Source organism: Letharia lupina, assembly GCF_014066315.1.
Source record: "Letharia lupina isolate WasteWater1 chromosome Unknown contig_17, whole genome shotgun sequence".
NCBI lineage: Eukaryota > Fungi > Ascomycota > Lecanoromycetes > Lecanorales > Parmeliaceae > Letharia > Letharia lupina.
Genome location: NW_023502986.1, coordinates 55,450 through 69,198, shown reverse-complemented (window position 1 = coordinate 69,198; position 13,749 = coordinate 55,450).

Genomic DNA, 13,749 nt, shown 5'->3' with positions numbered 1-13,749 from the left:
AAAATATATTTATAAATTTTATTATAATCGAATATGTTTTAACGTTATAATATAAATTTACATACGTTAACTATAGAAATTCTACGCGAGTACGAATTAATTAAGCGAAAACTCTATTATAATAACTAAGATATACGAGAGCTATATTTCGATAATAGATATAATAATAATAGATATAATAGTAATAGATATAATAGTAATAGATATAGTAATAATAGATATAATAATAATAGATATAATAGTAATAGTTATAATAGTAATAGCTATAATAGTAATAGTTATAGTAATAAAATACTACGATATTATAGTTATATAATTAGTCGTTAACTAGAATAATAATTAGAATAGCTACTTATACTTCTAAATATAAAAATTTCAATCGAGATATCTTATACTATATACGCTGCGTAACGGAGCGGGGGACCTCGACGGGGTTTCGGGGGTTATAAATATTCTTATAATCTTTTAAGCTTATATAAATAAAGTATTTAAGTTATATATCGATATTTTCTATATAGTATATTTAAATAATATATTAATTTATTTAGAGATAAAAGAGTTATATTAAGAATATATATATAAAGAATTACCGCGTATTATATAAGAATATCGTCTTTATATAAAGTTATTAAAATATACTTTTAATTATAATAAGATTATCTTTTTAAGATTCTTAATAAATTAGCGTAGTATCTAAATAAAGTTATTATATATTAAAATTATTAATAAGTAGCTAAAATTAAAATCTATTAAGAATATTTTAATCTTTCTAAAATTCGTAGATTTTTTTTAATAATTTATATAAGACTTTTTATAAATAGTTATATTTTTAATAAATCTAACTTAAAAGAAATAAAAAGATAAGATTAAATTATTCTTTATATTTCATAAAAAAGTATATAAGACTTTTAAGATATTTAAGCGAGTATTTATTATTATATTTATATTAAAATAATATATTATTTAGAAAAAGTATTATTAATTAATATAAGATTAATACTTCTAATAAAGATATAGATAATATATTTAAATAATTAAATAAAATAACTAATATAACGTTTTTATACGTTTTTTAGCTATAAATTTAAAAATATTAAATCTCGCTAGAATATATATAATAAAAAACTCTATATAATTATATTAGACTTTAAAAATTAAAAATATTAATATATATAAAAGAATAAGATAGAGCTAAGCTTGAAAATCTTAAATTTATATATATAGTTAATTATAAATTTAGAGTTACTACGCTCTTTAATTAGATTAACTAAATTATCGCGAGTAAATAAATTAGCGTTAGCAATTAATAAAAATCTCTCCTCCCCCGCCTCCCTTATTAAATTATAGATATATATTATTCACAATAGTAATAACTTTTTTATTCTTCTATTAAAATTTTGAATTTTTTTTCAAATTTTAAAACGCTATTGCGCTTTCCGAATTTTTAAGAATTCTAAAAATTCGTCTTATAATTAATAAATAAGATTTTAATTATCCCATCAAAGTTCGCTCATAAAAGATCGCTTACCTTATTTACTCGATAGCCCTAATTAAAAAAATGATTATAAATTTAATTTATAGGCCTTTACTCGTTATATATAAAAATAATAAATACTCTATTCGTATAATCTTAGATTATAATAATTTATATTATTTTATAATAATAAAAGAGTTTAATATAAAGTAGCGCTTAAATTAAACTATATTTAATTTTATAATTAAATATTATAAAAAAAAATTTAATATTATTAAATTAGATAATAGTAAGAATAATAATAATAATTTTCTCTTTATCTTATAAAATAAGCTTTATAATTAGAAATATTAATTTAATTTATAAAAATATAAAAATATATTTATTATAATTAAATTTATAGCGTTAATAAAGTAATTAGATAATATTATTATTATAGATATCTAAGTTATTAATTTAAATAAGAGAGTATTTAATAGATAAATATATATTTTAAATATTATAATATTATCTTAACTTTTAATTTATTAGATTTTAAAATTAAAAAGATTTTATTTAAAATTATAAGAATTAATAATAATATAGTTACTTAAATTATAATATAAGAATACTTTTATTATAAATAAAAAGTAGCGTTAAAAATACGCTATTAAATAAAATAAGTTTTTAAAATAGAGAGTTAATAAGGATAGACTACTACGTCGTAGTCTTATAATTTATATTTCTAATAATTCTACTATAAAGAAAAAAGATTTTTTTTATAAATTATAATAATTCTAATATTAAATACTTTATTTATAAGTATATTAAAGAGAATATTAAATTTAAATATTATTAAATAGATATAATAAGCGATATAATAGAATATATTTATACTTATCTCGATTATTAAAGAGTATAAATTTATTATTATAAGTTATATAGTAAGTTAGCGTTAATTTCGCTAGATAATATAAATTTATTTTATATTATAATAATAGATTTTATTATAGACTTATTATTTACGAGAAATTTCTATATTAATAAGATTTATAATATTATCTTAATCTTAATAGATAAGTTAACTAAGTATATAATATATATTATAATTATAAAGAATTTAAAAATTAATAATCTTATTGATATTTTATAGTAAAAGTTTATATTATTATATAGTATAATATATAATTCAATTCTAAATTAAGACTTTCTATTTATAAGTAAGTTTTAGATAATACTATATTAATATTATATTTTATTCTTAGATTAATAATTAGATTAGAAGATAAAATTTAGTTTTTAAATATTATTTATAAATATATTATAATTATAAATAGAATAATTAATTTAAAATCTTATTAATAATTATATTTATATATAATAATAATATATATATAAATATTAATAAAACTTTATAAGAGCTATTAATAAATATATAGTAGATTTAGAAAATATTTTTAAGAGTAAGATCTTAAGAAGAAAAGTATCGCTTATTATAGAGCGAGTAGATTAATTATAAAAAATAAGATTATATTTAAAAGAATTATAAGAGCGAGTATTAAAGTAATAAGTAAAGTATTATAATAATAATTATAAGATTATAATTTTTAAAAAAGAAAATAAAGTATTATTATAAAGTTTAAATATATATATTTTATAATTAAAAAAGAAACTTAATTATAAATAGTTTAAGCCTTTTAAAGTATTAGAGAAAATAAATATATAGATTTATAAGCTAGATCTCTCTATTAAATATAAAAGAATCTATTTTATATTTTATATATTATTATTAGAGTTATAGTACTCGCGTAATAATAATTTAAAATTATAAGTAATTTTAATTAATAAAGAAGAAGAGTAGAAGATTAATAAGATATTAGATAAAAGAGTTTATAAGAATAAAATTAAGTATCTTATTAATTAAAAAAACTTTTTATCTTATAAAGCTTTATAAAAATTAATAAAATATCTTAAAAATATTAAAAATATAATTAAGAACTTCGAGTAAATAAAGAAATTATATAAATTAATATTTAAGATAAAGTTAAAGATATAATTATTAAGAGAAATTAAGAAGTAAGAAAGATTAAAAAAGTAATAGTAGTAGAGAATTTAAGTAGATAAATAAAATTATAATTAAAAGACTTAGCGAATATAGCTAAAAAGTTTATAAATTTATTTTAAAGCGTTAAGATGTTATATATAATAAGAAAAGTAGTTATTAGAGTTATATATATAACTATTACTATCTAATATTAATTTATCTATTCTCTTATATTAAAAAGTAATTTTTTATTTAAAAATTTATTAAATAATAGAAAAGTTTAATATAAGAGATAGCAAGAGAAGTAATTAAAGGAGAAGTAAAGATAGTAATATTATATTAAAATTTCTTAGCGCGATAAATTATTATTTATATTAATTATATATTCTAATATATACTAATTAAAATTTATATTATTTTATATTTAAAGAGTAAAATAAATATTTTCGCTAGAGTATATTATAGTAAAGATAATAATCTAAAAATAAAGAGAAGTCGAGTTTATTCTATAGATATAATTTCTATAAAAATATTATTTATATTTATATTAATATAAGCTAGTAAGCGAAGTAATATAAATTATATAAAAGTTATATATAAGCGTATATATAAAATATAAATAAAAGAGACTTTAATATATATTAGCGTAATCTCTTAATTATTTAATATCTCTTTTATTTATAAATAAAAATAGAAATAGTAGTAAGAGAAGCTATTAAGTCTTCTTAGCTAAGTATATATTTAGAATAAATATAAATATCTATTAGCTATAGTAAATATAATAAAAATTATAATAGCTATAAGTATTACGAGCGTATTCTTAATATATTACTTAGCTCTATAACTTAATATCTTAATAGAAGACATCCTCTACTATATTATACCTTCTTTCTATATATATAATTCGATAGCCTTATTATTCTCGTTCTATCTCATCTATACTAGTATCGTATCTATACTAATTCTAATATTATAATAAAGCTCCTTCGTATACTCGATAAAGAGAAATATAATCGAATAAACTCTATTCGAATTAGCGAATGAATTTAAAGAAAATACGCTAATAGAAGGCTTTAATAATATCGTATCTCTAGATAAGTTTATTAGACGAGTAACTCGATTTCATAGTAATATTTTAATAGCTACTTACTACTATAACTATATATTATTATTATAGCTATTACTATTTATTATTAAAATAGTTTATTATTATATAATAATTATAATAGTAATAGCTATAATAGTAATAGCTATAATAGTAATAGTTATAATAGTAATAGTTATAATAGTAATAGCTATAATAGTAATAGTTATAGTAATAATAATTATAATAGTAATAGCTATTATATCGAATTTATCGAATAAATATAGTTATTAATTAAAATAATAACTAGAATAGCTACTTATACTATTTAAATATAAAAATTCTAATCGAGATCTCTTATACATATATTATTAAGATCTTATATCGTATTAGATATAAAATTATATAAATATAAATATTTTATATCTTATTAGAGTATAGTATAGTAGATTAATATATTATATTATATTATATCTTTTCGACTAGTAATCGAGATTATATCGATATTAAAATATTAAATTCTTATAATAATATTAAGCTTAATATCTTTATTAAATAAAATCGATATATTTAAAATAAAAGAAAAATTATTTTTCTTTATAATCGAATAGAAGATATATTTATATCTCTTTATACGCTTTTAACTATTCTATAATTTAGAGATTATATAATAAATATTATAATAGTATATTAAATTATTATTTATCTATTTTAAACTTAATAATAATATATCGAATTTCTATAAGTAATATATTTAGAGTAAGATTTTAATTAATTTTATTAATATTAATTTTATTATTAAAATAAATATTAATAAATATTAGATTAAATTTTTAATTTTTAATAGTTATTTAATTTTTATAGATTAAGTTAAATATAATAAATATTTCTTTACTTACTCTTATTATTATAGAGCTTTCGATAAGAATTTATCATTTTTTTTTTTATTATTTTAATAATATAGATATTAAGCTTATTAATTAAGTTAATAGAAATACTATTAATATTATTTTATTTAGATATCTTATACTTATTAATATAATAATCTTTCTTATAATAATTATAATATTTAATCTTCTTAAGATATTTCTTATTCGAAATCTTTTTATTATATAATTTAAATATATCTTATCTACGTAAAGTATATACTTTCTTATTCTTATAAAATTAACTCTCTTATCTCTTCTAGAATTTATCTCTCTTATAATTTAAAAAATTAAAGACTTTCTTAATACGATAATTATATAAAATATATATCTTTATTTTATATATAATATTCTCTAAGCGAGCGATTAATAAGATTAATTTATTTTTATTTACTAAGAAAAATATTTATATTAATAATAGTCTTTTAAATCTTTAAATAAAGTCTTATTATTAATTAATACCCAATTTTTCTTTGTCTTATACTGTACTCAGTAACGCTCCCTGATTGAAAATTAAAGACTTCATGATAATATAAGGAAAAATTCTTTAGTCTAGTATAAAGATAATACTATCTATATAAGATAACTATAAGTATAGATTTTATAGTAAAATAGAAAGATTAAAAGATCTTAGTACGCTAAGTTTAATTAGACTATAATATAAATAATATTATTAAAATTATAATATTATTTTCGTCTTTAATTTAAAGCTTCGACGATAATTATTATATAGTAGATATCGATCTTATAGAAAGTATATCTAGACGTATATAAAGTAATATTTTTTCAAATTCGTTAACTTAGTATTCTATTACGAATTTAATATTTTCTTATAAATTAATATAACTACTATAGATTAATAGCGTTAATAAGAAAAGTTATTTTAAAACGCTTTTAAATAACCAAACCTCGGATAATATGCCTTGAGATAATAAGAGTACACGTGGCAACTATGTAGATTTGATTCTCGTTTTACTGCTATTACCGATGGTCGCTAAAAGAGACTTGTCCTGCTTTTGGCCTTGCATACGCGTATTTGTTGGAGATCCTGCTTCGGATTGAAAATCGAACTCATGACTTTATTTTTTGCTTTGTTTTACCCTCTGCTCTTCAATCTTCTCAGACAGTTTAGGTACTAAATAAGCGATAGTACCGACAGTAAAATTGTTATGCTGTTCTTAGTCTCCTTCATGAGAATGCATTATTCCCAGGTGGAACGGATATGGCTTCATTTTGAGACTAAGTGGAGTCTTAGGTATACCGCCTTCACCGCCTCTTTCATTTCACTCTTACTCACCTGACCTTCACTATGCGATAATACTGCAGGAAAGGTTTTAGACTAGTCACCAGTATCCTGTAACGAAGAGGTATTACATTATGACATGCCTGCCTTCTAACCAATTATCGAAATGTCTCATACCCACATTGAGATCTACCTAGAAAATCCGTGTCTGCGTAGTCTTGCTGACAGAAATGCTCTTGATTGATGATCTTATGACCTAGCACGTCATCTTGAATGAATCGCGTAAAGCATTTCTTATATGGTCTATCTTTTTAATAGATCAATTCATCGGGGAAATTAAGCCTATTTCCTTCGCATGGGCTTCTAGCTTTTGCAGTGGGTGCTCTATAGACTGTATAGCTTCCAATACTTTATTCTGTGATCTCTCTCGAGAAAGGAAAAGGACGTAATAGTGACCTTCAGTACAGTGAAAGATTTATGGAACTATAGAAACTTTACAATCGAGGGCCTTCTATGTGTTGTTCTACTATTGTCAGGACCGGTACAGATGCAATATCAATGTAGGTGTATTGAATAAGATAACTAAGGTACCGAACTATGTAGATAAATATTAAAAAGGGAGCGTACTTTATCAATTAGTACTAATTTTACCGAAATTTTAATTACGTATCAATCAAGAGCTTAGAATTACTTTAATTCTTTTATATCAGTCTTCTTTTAACCAATAGAATATAAATTAAATATCTAGACTTTTAAATAAAATAAATAAATATATACTTCTCCGCACTATAAAGATAAAGTTTTAAACTATTTATGAATTATATATATTATAGCTACTATCTAGAATAATAGCTTTAATTTATTTATATATAATTCGATTCTATTCTCTTAATAGTATTAATCTCTTTTAAATTATTTAAATAATTTCTTTATCTTTTATTATTACTCTTAACTTTATAATATCGCGATTTTATAGCTAAAAATTAATAATATTAATTATTAACTCGATATTACTCTAATAGATTAAGAGATCTTTCTAAAATAGATTTCGATCGAATAGCTATATCTTATTATTAATATTCTAAATTAAAATTAATTTTTATATATATAAATAATATAGATTAGATTAGATCTTAACTTAGTAAGATAAAAAGTCTATTATCTCTATCTAATAGTACGTATATATCGTCGACGCTCTTAATTTCTACTAGATATAATTACTATAAATATAACTTTAGAATTAGAATCGATATAGATATAATATTAATATAGATATATTAAATAAGATAATTAAGATATTGAATTATATAAATAAAAGAGAGATATTAAATAGTAAGATAAATATCTCTATTTAAGATACGCTAGGACTCAAATAAGATTAGAGAGCTAAATAATATATTAAGAATATAGAGTATACTTATAATACTACCTCTTCTCTTTATAAAATTATATTCTATAATTAATAAGTAAAAAGATAGAAAAATAAATATATATATACGCTTAACGTCTGAAAAAATAATAAAAGTAGTAAAGAAATAATTATATTCGAGAAACTCTAATATTATATTTTTCTTTATAAGAGATATTAAAAATAATAATAGCTCGTTATATTTACGCTATAGCGATATCGCTAATTAAAATATAAACGTATATAAAAAGTCTAATTAGAAGAAAATCGATATAATATAATGAAAAATATATCTATTAATATAGAGATAAATAGTTATAATTTTTAAATCTATATCTAAGCGAATAGAATATATTATAGAATAATACGATATAATTAATTAAGAGCTCTTAAATTAAATTAAGTTATAAACGCTAAAAACTCTAATTTAATATTAAATAAGTTTCTTTATAAAATATTATATAATCGATATTAATAAAGACTATTAATAATAATAATAAGATTTATAAATAATATATTATAGCTTTAAAAGATATTTAAATATCTATTAATAAGAGAATTTTACGCGAAAGACTTTATATAATATAATTTATAATCGATATAAATCTAAAAAATCGATTCTCGACTTTAAAAAAATAAGGCTATTATGAAGATATTAAATAATTTTAATTTAATTAAAAACGAAGTATTTAAGATAGTTTTAATATTTTATAAATTAACTCTCTATAGATAAAGCTTTTTAGAATATTATTTATAAAAGTTATTTATTAGATCTTAATAATTTTTAAATTTATCGCTATTTATATTATATTAGATAAGATTATTATTAAAATCTTTTTATTTAACTTTATATTTAAAATAATTATTAATTAATTTAAAAATAAATATTTCTTTAATAATTTATTTGATTTAATTATTAATAGTAATATATTTTAATAAAGAATTTATCTATTCTAATAAAGAATTATTTATTATAAAATTTAAGAGATTAAAATAAAAGATATTATAGATTCTTATACTTAATAAAAGTTTTAGATAATATAAAATTTTTATAAAATCTATAATCTTAAATAGATTAAGTTTTTTATAATTTAATTTATAAGAAGAGCGATTAAAGATAATATTTTTCTTACTTAATAAGATCTTATTATCTATTTAAAAGATAATCTTTTATTAATATTTATTAATTTATATAATTATAATCTTCTAAATATAATTTATATTACTTTTAATATACTTAAAAATCTATTTTATATAATTTATAATATTCTTTATTTAAGTAATATTAAGATATTTATAAATAATCTTATAATTAATAATATTTAAATTAAAACTTATTTAAAAATAAAATCTCTTATTTATAAGAAAAGATAAAATATTAATAATTACTAAAATAGTATTATTATTAATAAACTTAATAATAAATAATTATTTTATTTAATTATTTTATATATAATTATAATATATTTAAAAATAATACTTTATATTCTAATTTACTCGCTTAATTTATTTATTAATTTTAAAATAAAAGACTATTAATAGTTTAATTATAATATTTAATTATTTATAAAAAAAAATTATATAATAGCTATAAATTAAAGATTTTAATTTAATATTATTAAAATTAATAAATTATATAGACGAAATACTTTTTTAAATAATAAGTTAATTATCTTTTTAGTAATAATATTTTTATTAATATCGAAATAGATTATATAATAATATTTTTTAATAAATTAATTAATCGCTATTTAAATAGCGTTATAGTTATTAAATATAAATAAATCTATAATAAAGTTAATCAATATATTTTATTATTATTTTTATAAAATTAATAGAGATTAAAATAAATTATATTCTTAATTATAAGATATTTTAGCTCTCTAATAGATATAGTAATTTTAAATATAAATAGTTATTATTATTCTTATTTCTCGCTAATAATATTCTCTTTTAAATAATTTATAAATATATATTATTTCGAGATAATCGTAGAATAATTAATTATATATCTCTCAAATAATATCGATATATATATTATTAAATATTTATAAACGATTCTTATAATAAAGTATCTTATTTTATATAAAGTACTTATTAAAAGTAATTTCTTAAAATTTATTCTTATCTTTAATAATAGTATTATAAATTTCTATATAATAGTTATTCTTTTTATTAATTTCTACTATCTTATAATAAATAAAGTTATCGATTACTTATATATCGATATATTCGCTATTTAATTTTAATCGATTAAAAATAAAAATTATTTAATATTATTAATATAATTATTTATTTTTAAAATTAATTAATTTATATTTAGTTATTTATATAAATATATTTATCTTAATATTTTAAGATCTAAATTAATAAATAATCTTTATATTAAATTTTAATAATATATTTAAATATTAAATCTAATATTAATTAAGATCTCTTCTTTTAATAAATATATTAATTCTTTATAATCGATAAAGATTTTAATAGAAATATTTATATATTTTAATTTAAAACGTTAATATTCTAAATAGCGAATAATTATTAATAATTTCTTATTATAGATTTAATAATTATATTTAATTAAAATTAGATTTTTACTATAGAAGACTATCGAGTAAAGTATTTCTTTATTATTATATTAAAAAAAATACCTCTATTAATATAGTTAAAAGAGTTAATCTCTAAAATAATGTTCTTTATTCTATTAAAATAATATAGAATAAAAGTTTTAATAATAACGATTTTTAGAAAATAAAAGATCTTTTAATATACTAGAAATTAATTAAATATAATTTCTTTTATCGTTACATTTATTATAAATTTAACTATTTTAGAGAAATCTCTAATAAATTATTAATAAAAATTATAAAATCTAATAAAGATCTATATCTCTTTAAGATTAATAGATATAATTTACTTAATAATAATCTAGATTTTAATAAAGTTTATTTATAACTCGTCTATAGATATTAATAAATCTAAAAATTTAATTTTCTAGATATAAAATTTATACTTAAAAATATTTATCTAAAGATCGATATCTTTTAATTTCTAAAGAATTTATCTAACGTATTAAATATATTTCTTTTTTATCTTATTATAAATAAATATATTATTAAAATAGATCTAATAGAAGTTATTTAGATACTTAAATAGAATATTATTTATATATTATTAATATATAATTAAGTCGTTAATTAGATCGAAGAAAAGAATTTAATATTTATATATTTTAAAAAAGATAATAAAAGTAATAAAATTCTCGCTATTAAGATATATATATAGTTTATTAAATATAACTATAATATCTAATCGAGTAAGATATTTATATCTCTAAATTCTTATTAAAATCTTATCTATTAATAAAATTAAATATTAATTTCTTTTAATAATAGCGTTTAGCTTTCGATAATCTATATAAAAATATAATTCTTTATTTAACTTTTTCGCGAATAAAATAGATAAAGCGAATAATATATAGCTTAATATTATAAATTCCTTCTTTAGATATTTATTTAGATACTTTTTTATCTATTTTAATTTATATTCTAATATTAAATAAATTCTACTTTTTAAAAATTTTATTTTATTAAAATTATTATTAAATTTTAATTTATAATTATAAGAATAATATAGAAAAAGTATATTTATCTTAGTTCTATTAAAAATATTAAAATAGTTATAATACTTCGTAGATAGTTTATATTTTATCTTTTTAAAACTAATCTTATTAATATTATTAATTTAAATAGAGTAATTAAAATTATAATATCTTTTATATTTCTTTTCTAAGTTATAGAAATAGAGTTTATTAATTAATATATAAGAATCGCGAGATATTCGAGTAATAAAAGATATATATAATATTAGCGAGTTATTATAAATCTTATTTATTATTAATATAAATAGTTTATTATCTTTTTTATAGACTAGTTAATAATAAATCGCTATATTAATCTTAGCGATATTAATAAACTTAAACTTCTTATTATTCTTATTCTTATTTAATAAAAAAATATTTAAATTAATTTTATTATTATAAGTAAATAAAAGAGAGCTTTATTATTTTAATATAATAGATAAAAAAATAAATAATATAAATAATTAAAGCTTCGAAGTTAATAGAAAAAAGAATTCGTTTATTATTAATATCTAATTATTATTATAATTATATTAATCGAATAAAAAGAATATCTTATTTTATAATATATTAAGAATTATCTTATATTTATTTATTTAAGATTTTTTAATTATTATATTATATTTTAATAGTATAATTAATATTAAATATATTTCTTCTTAATAATTTTTTATTATTATTATTAAAAGTAAATAATATATAATTAATTATTTTATAATCTAATTATTATAATCTTTTAGTGATTTAAATTATAATAATAAGAGTAATTTTAGATATAAGACTTTATATATTACTAAAATTAAAAACTCGTTTATAACTATATAAATATCAATATATTTATTATCTATAAGAAAATTTTTAAATAAATAAATTCTCTTTTATAAAGAAAGTATAATTTATATATAAAAAGAATAATGTACTAGAACGTTATTAAGAGTATTTATTAGATATACTTTATAAATATCTCTTATTATAACTTTAAAAGAGATTATTTATTTCTCGAATTTAATAAAGAATTATCGCTATTTATAATATCGATGTTATTAATTTTAAATTCTTTATCTATATCTATCGCGTAAAATTATACTTTCTTAAAGACCTTTTTATTAATCTCGATTTAAATAATTATTATATAATTATTTTAATAGTAATCTTTTTTATTATAATTATAATATATTAATTTTCTTAATTTTAAATTAATTTTAATATTTAAAGACGTAGCGATTATAGCTTTAATAATAGATATAAGATATATATTAATTATAATTTATATAATAATTAATTTAATAGTAGTCTTTATAAACTCTTTATCTTTATATCTAATATAATATAAATTATTTAATTTTCGAAGATATTTCTTTATAGCTTTTAAGATAATAAACTTCTTTATAATATTTTATAAATTTCTTAAATTCTTTCTTAATTTCTTTAAAAGATAATACTCTATTATAATAATTTTATTAATATTAAAAATAATATCTAATTAAATAAAGTCTAAATAGAAATTAATAAAGAGTTAGATTTCTTATTATAAAGTATATATATTACGTTATATATTATTACGTTAATCTAAATTCTTATAAATATTAATTAATTTATTTATAATTTTATTAATAGATTAATATAAATTAATAAAGTTTCGAAGTTTTCTATATATAGTATATTATATAGTCTTATCGTCGAGTTATAAGATTATATAAATTATTTTAAAGTTTTTAATAAGATAATAATCGCTATTAACTCTAAATTTCTATTTTATTTTAAAGAATTAATCGTTTTAGATAGAATTAATATTATTAATAAATAGAGATAAATCTAAAATCTTAATTAATTTCTCTTTTAAATATCTAGATATATATTCTTTCTTAATTAAGAATAATTATAAATTCTTTATTAATTATAAATTAAGATTATTAACTTTTCGCTATAAAAAAATTATATTCTTCTAAAA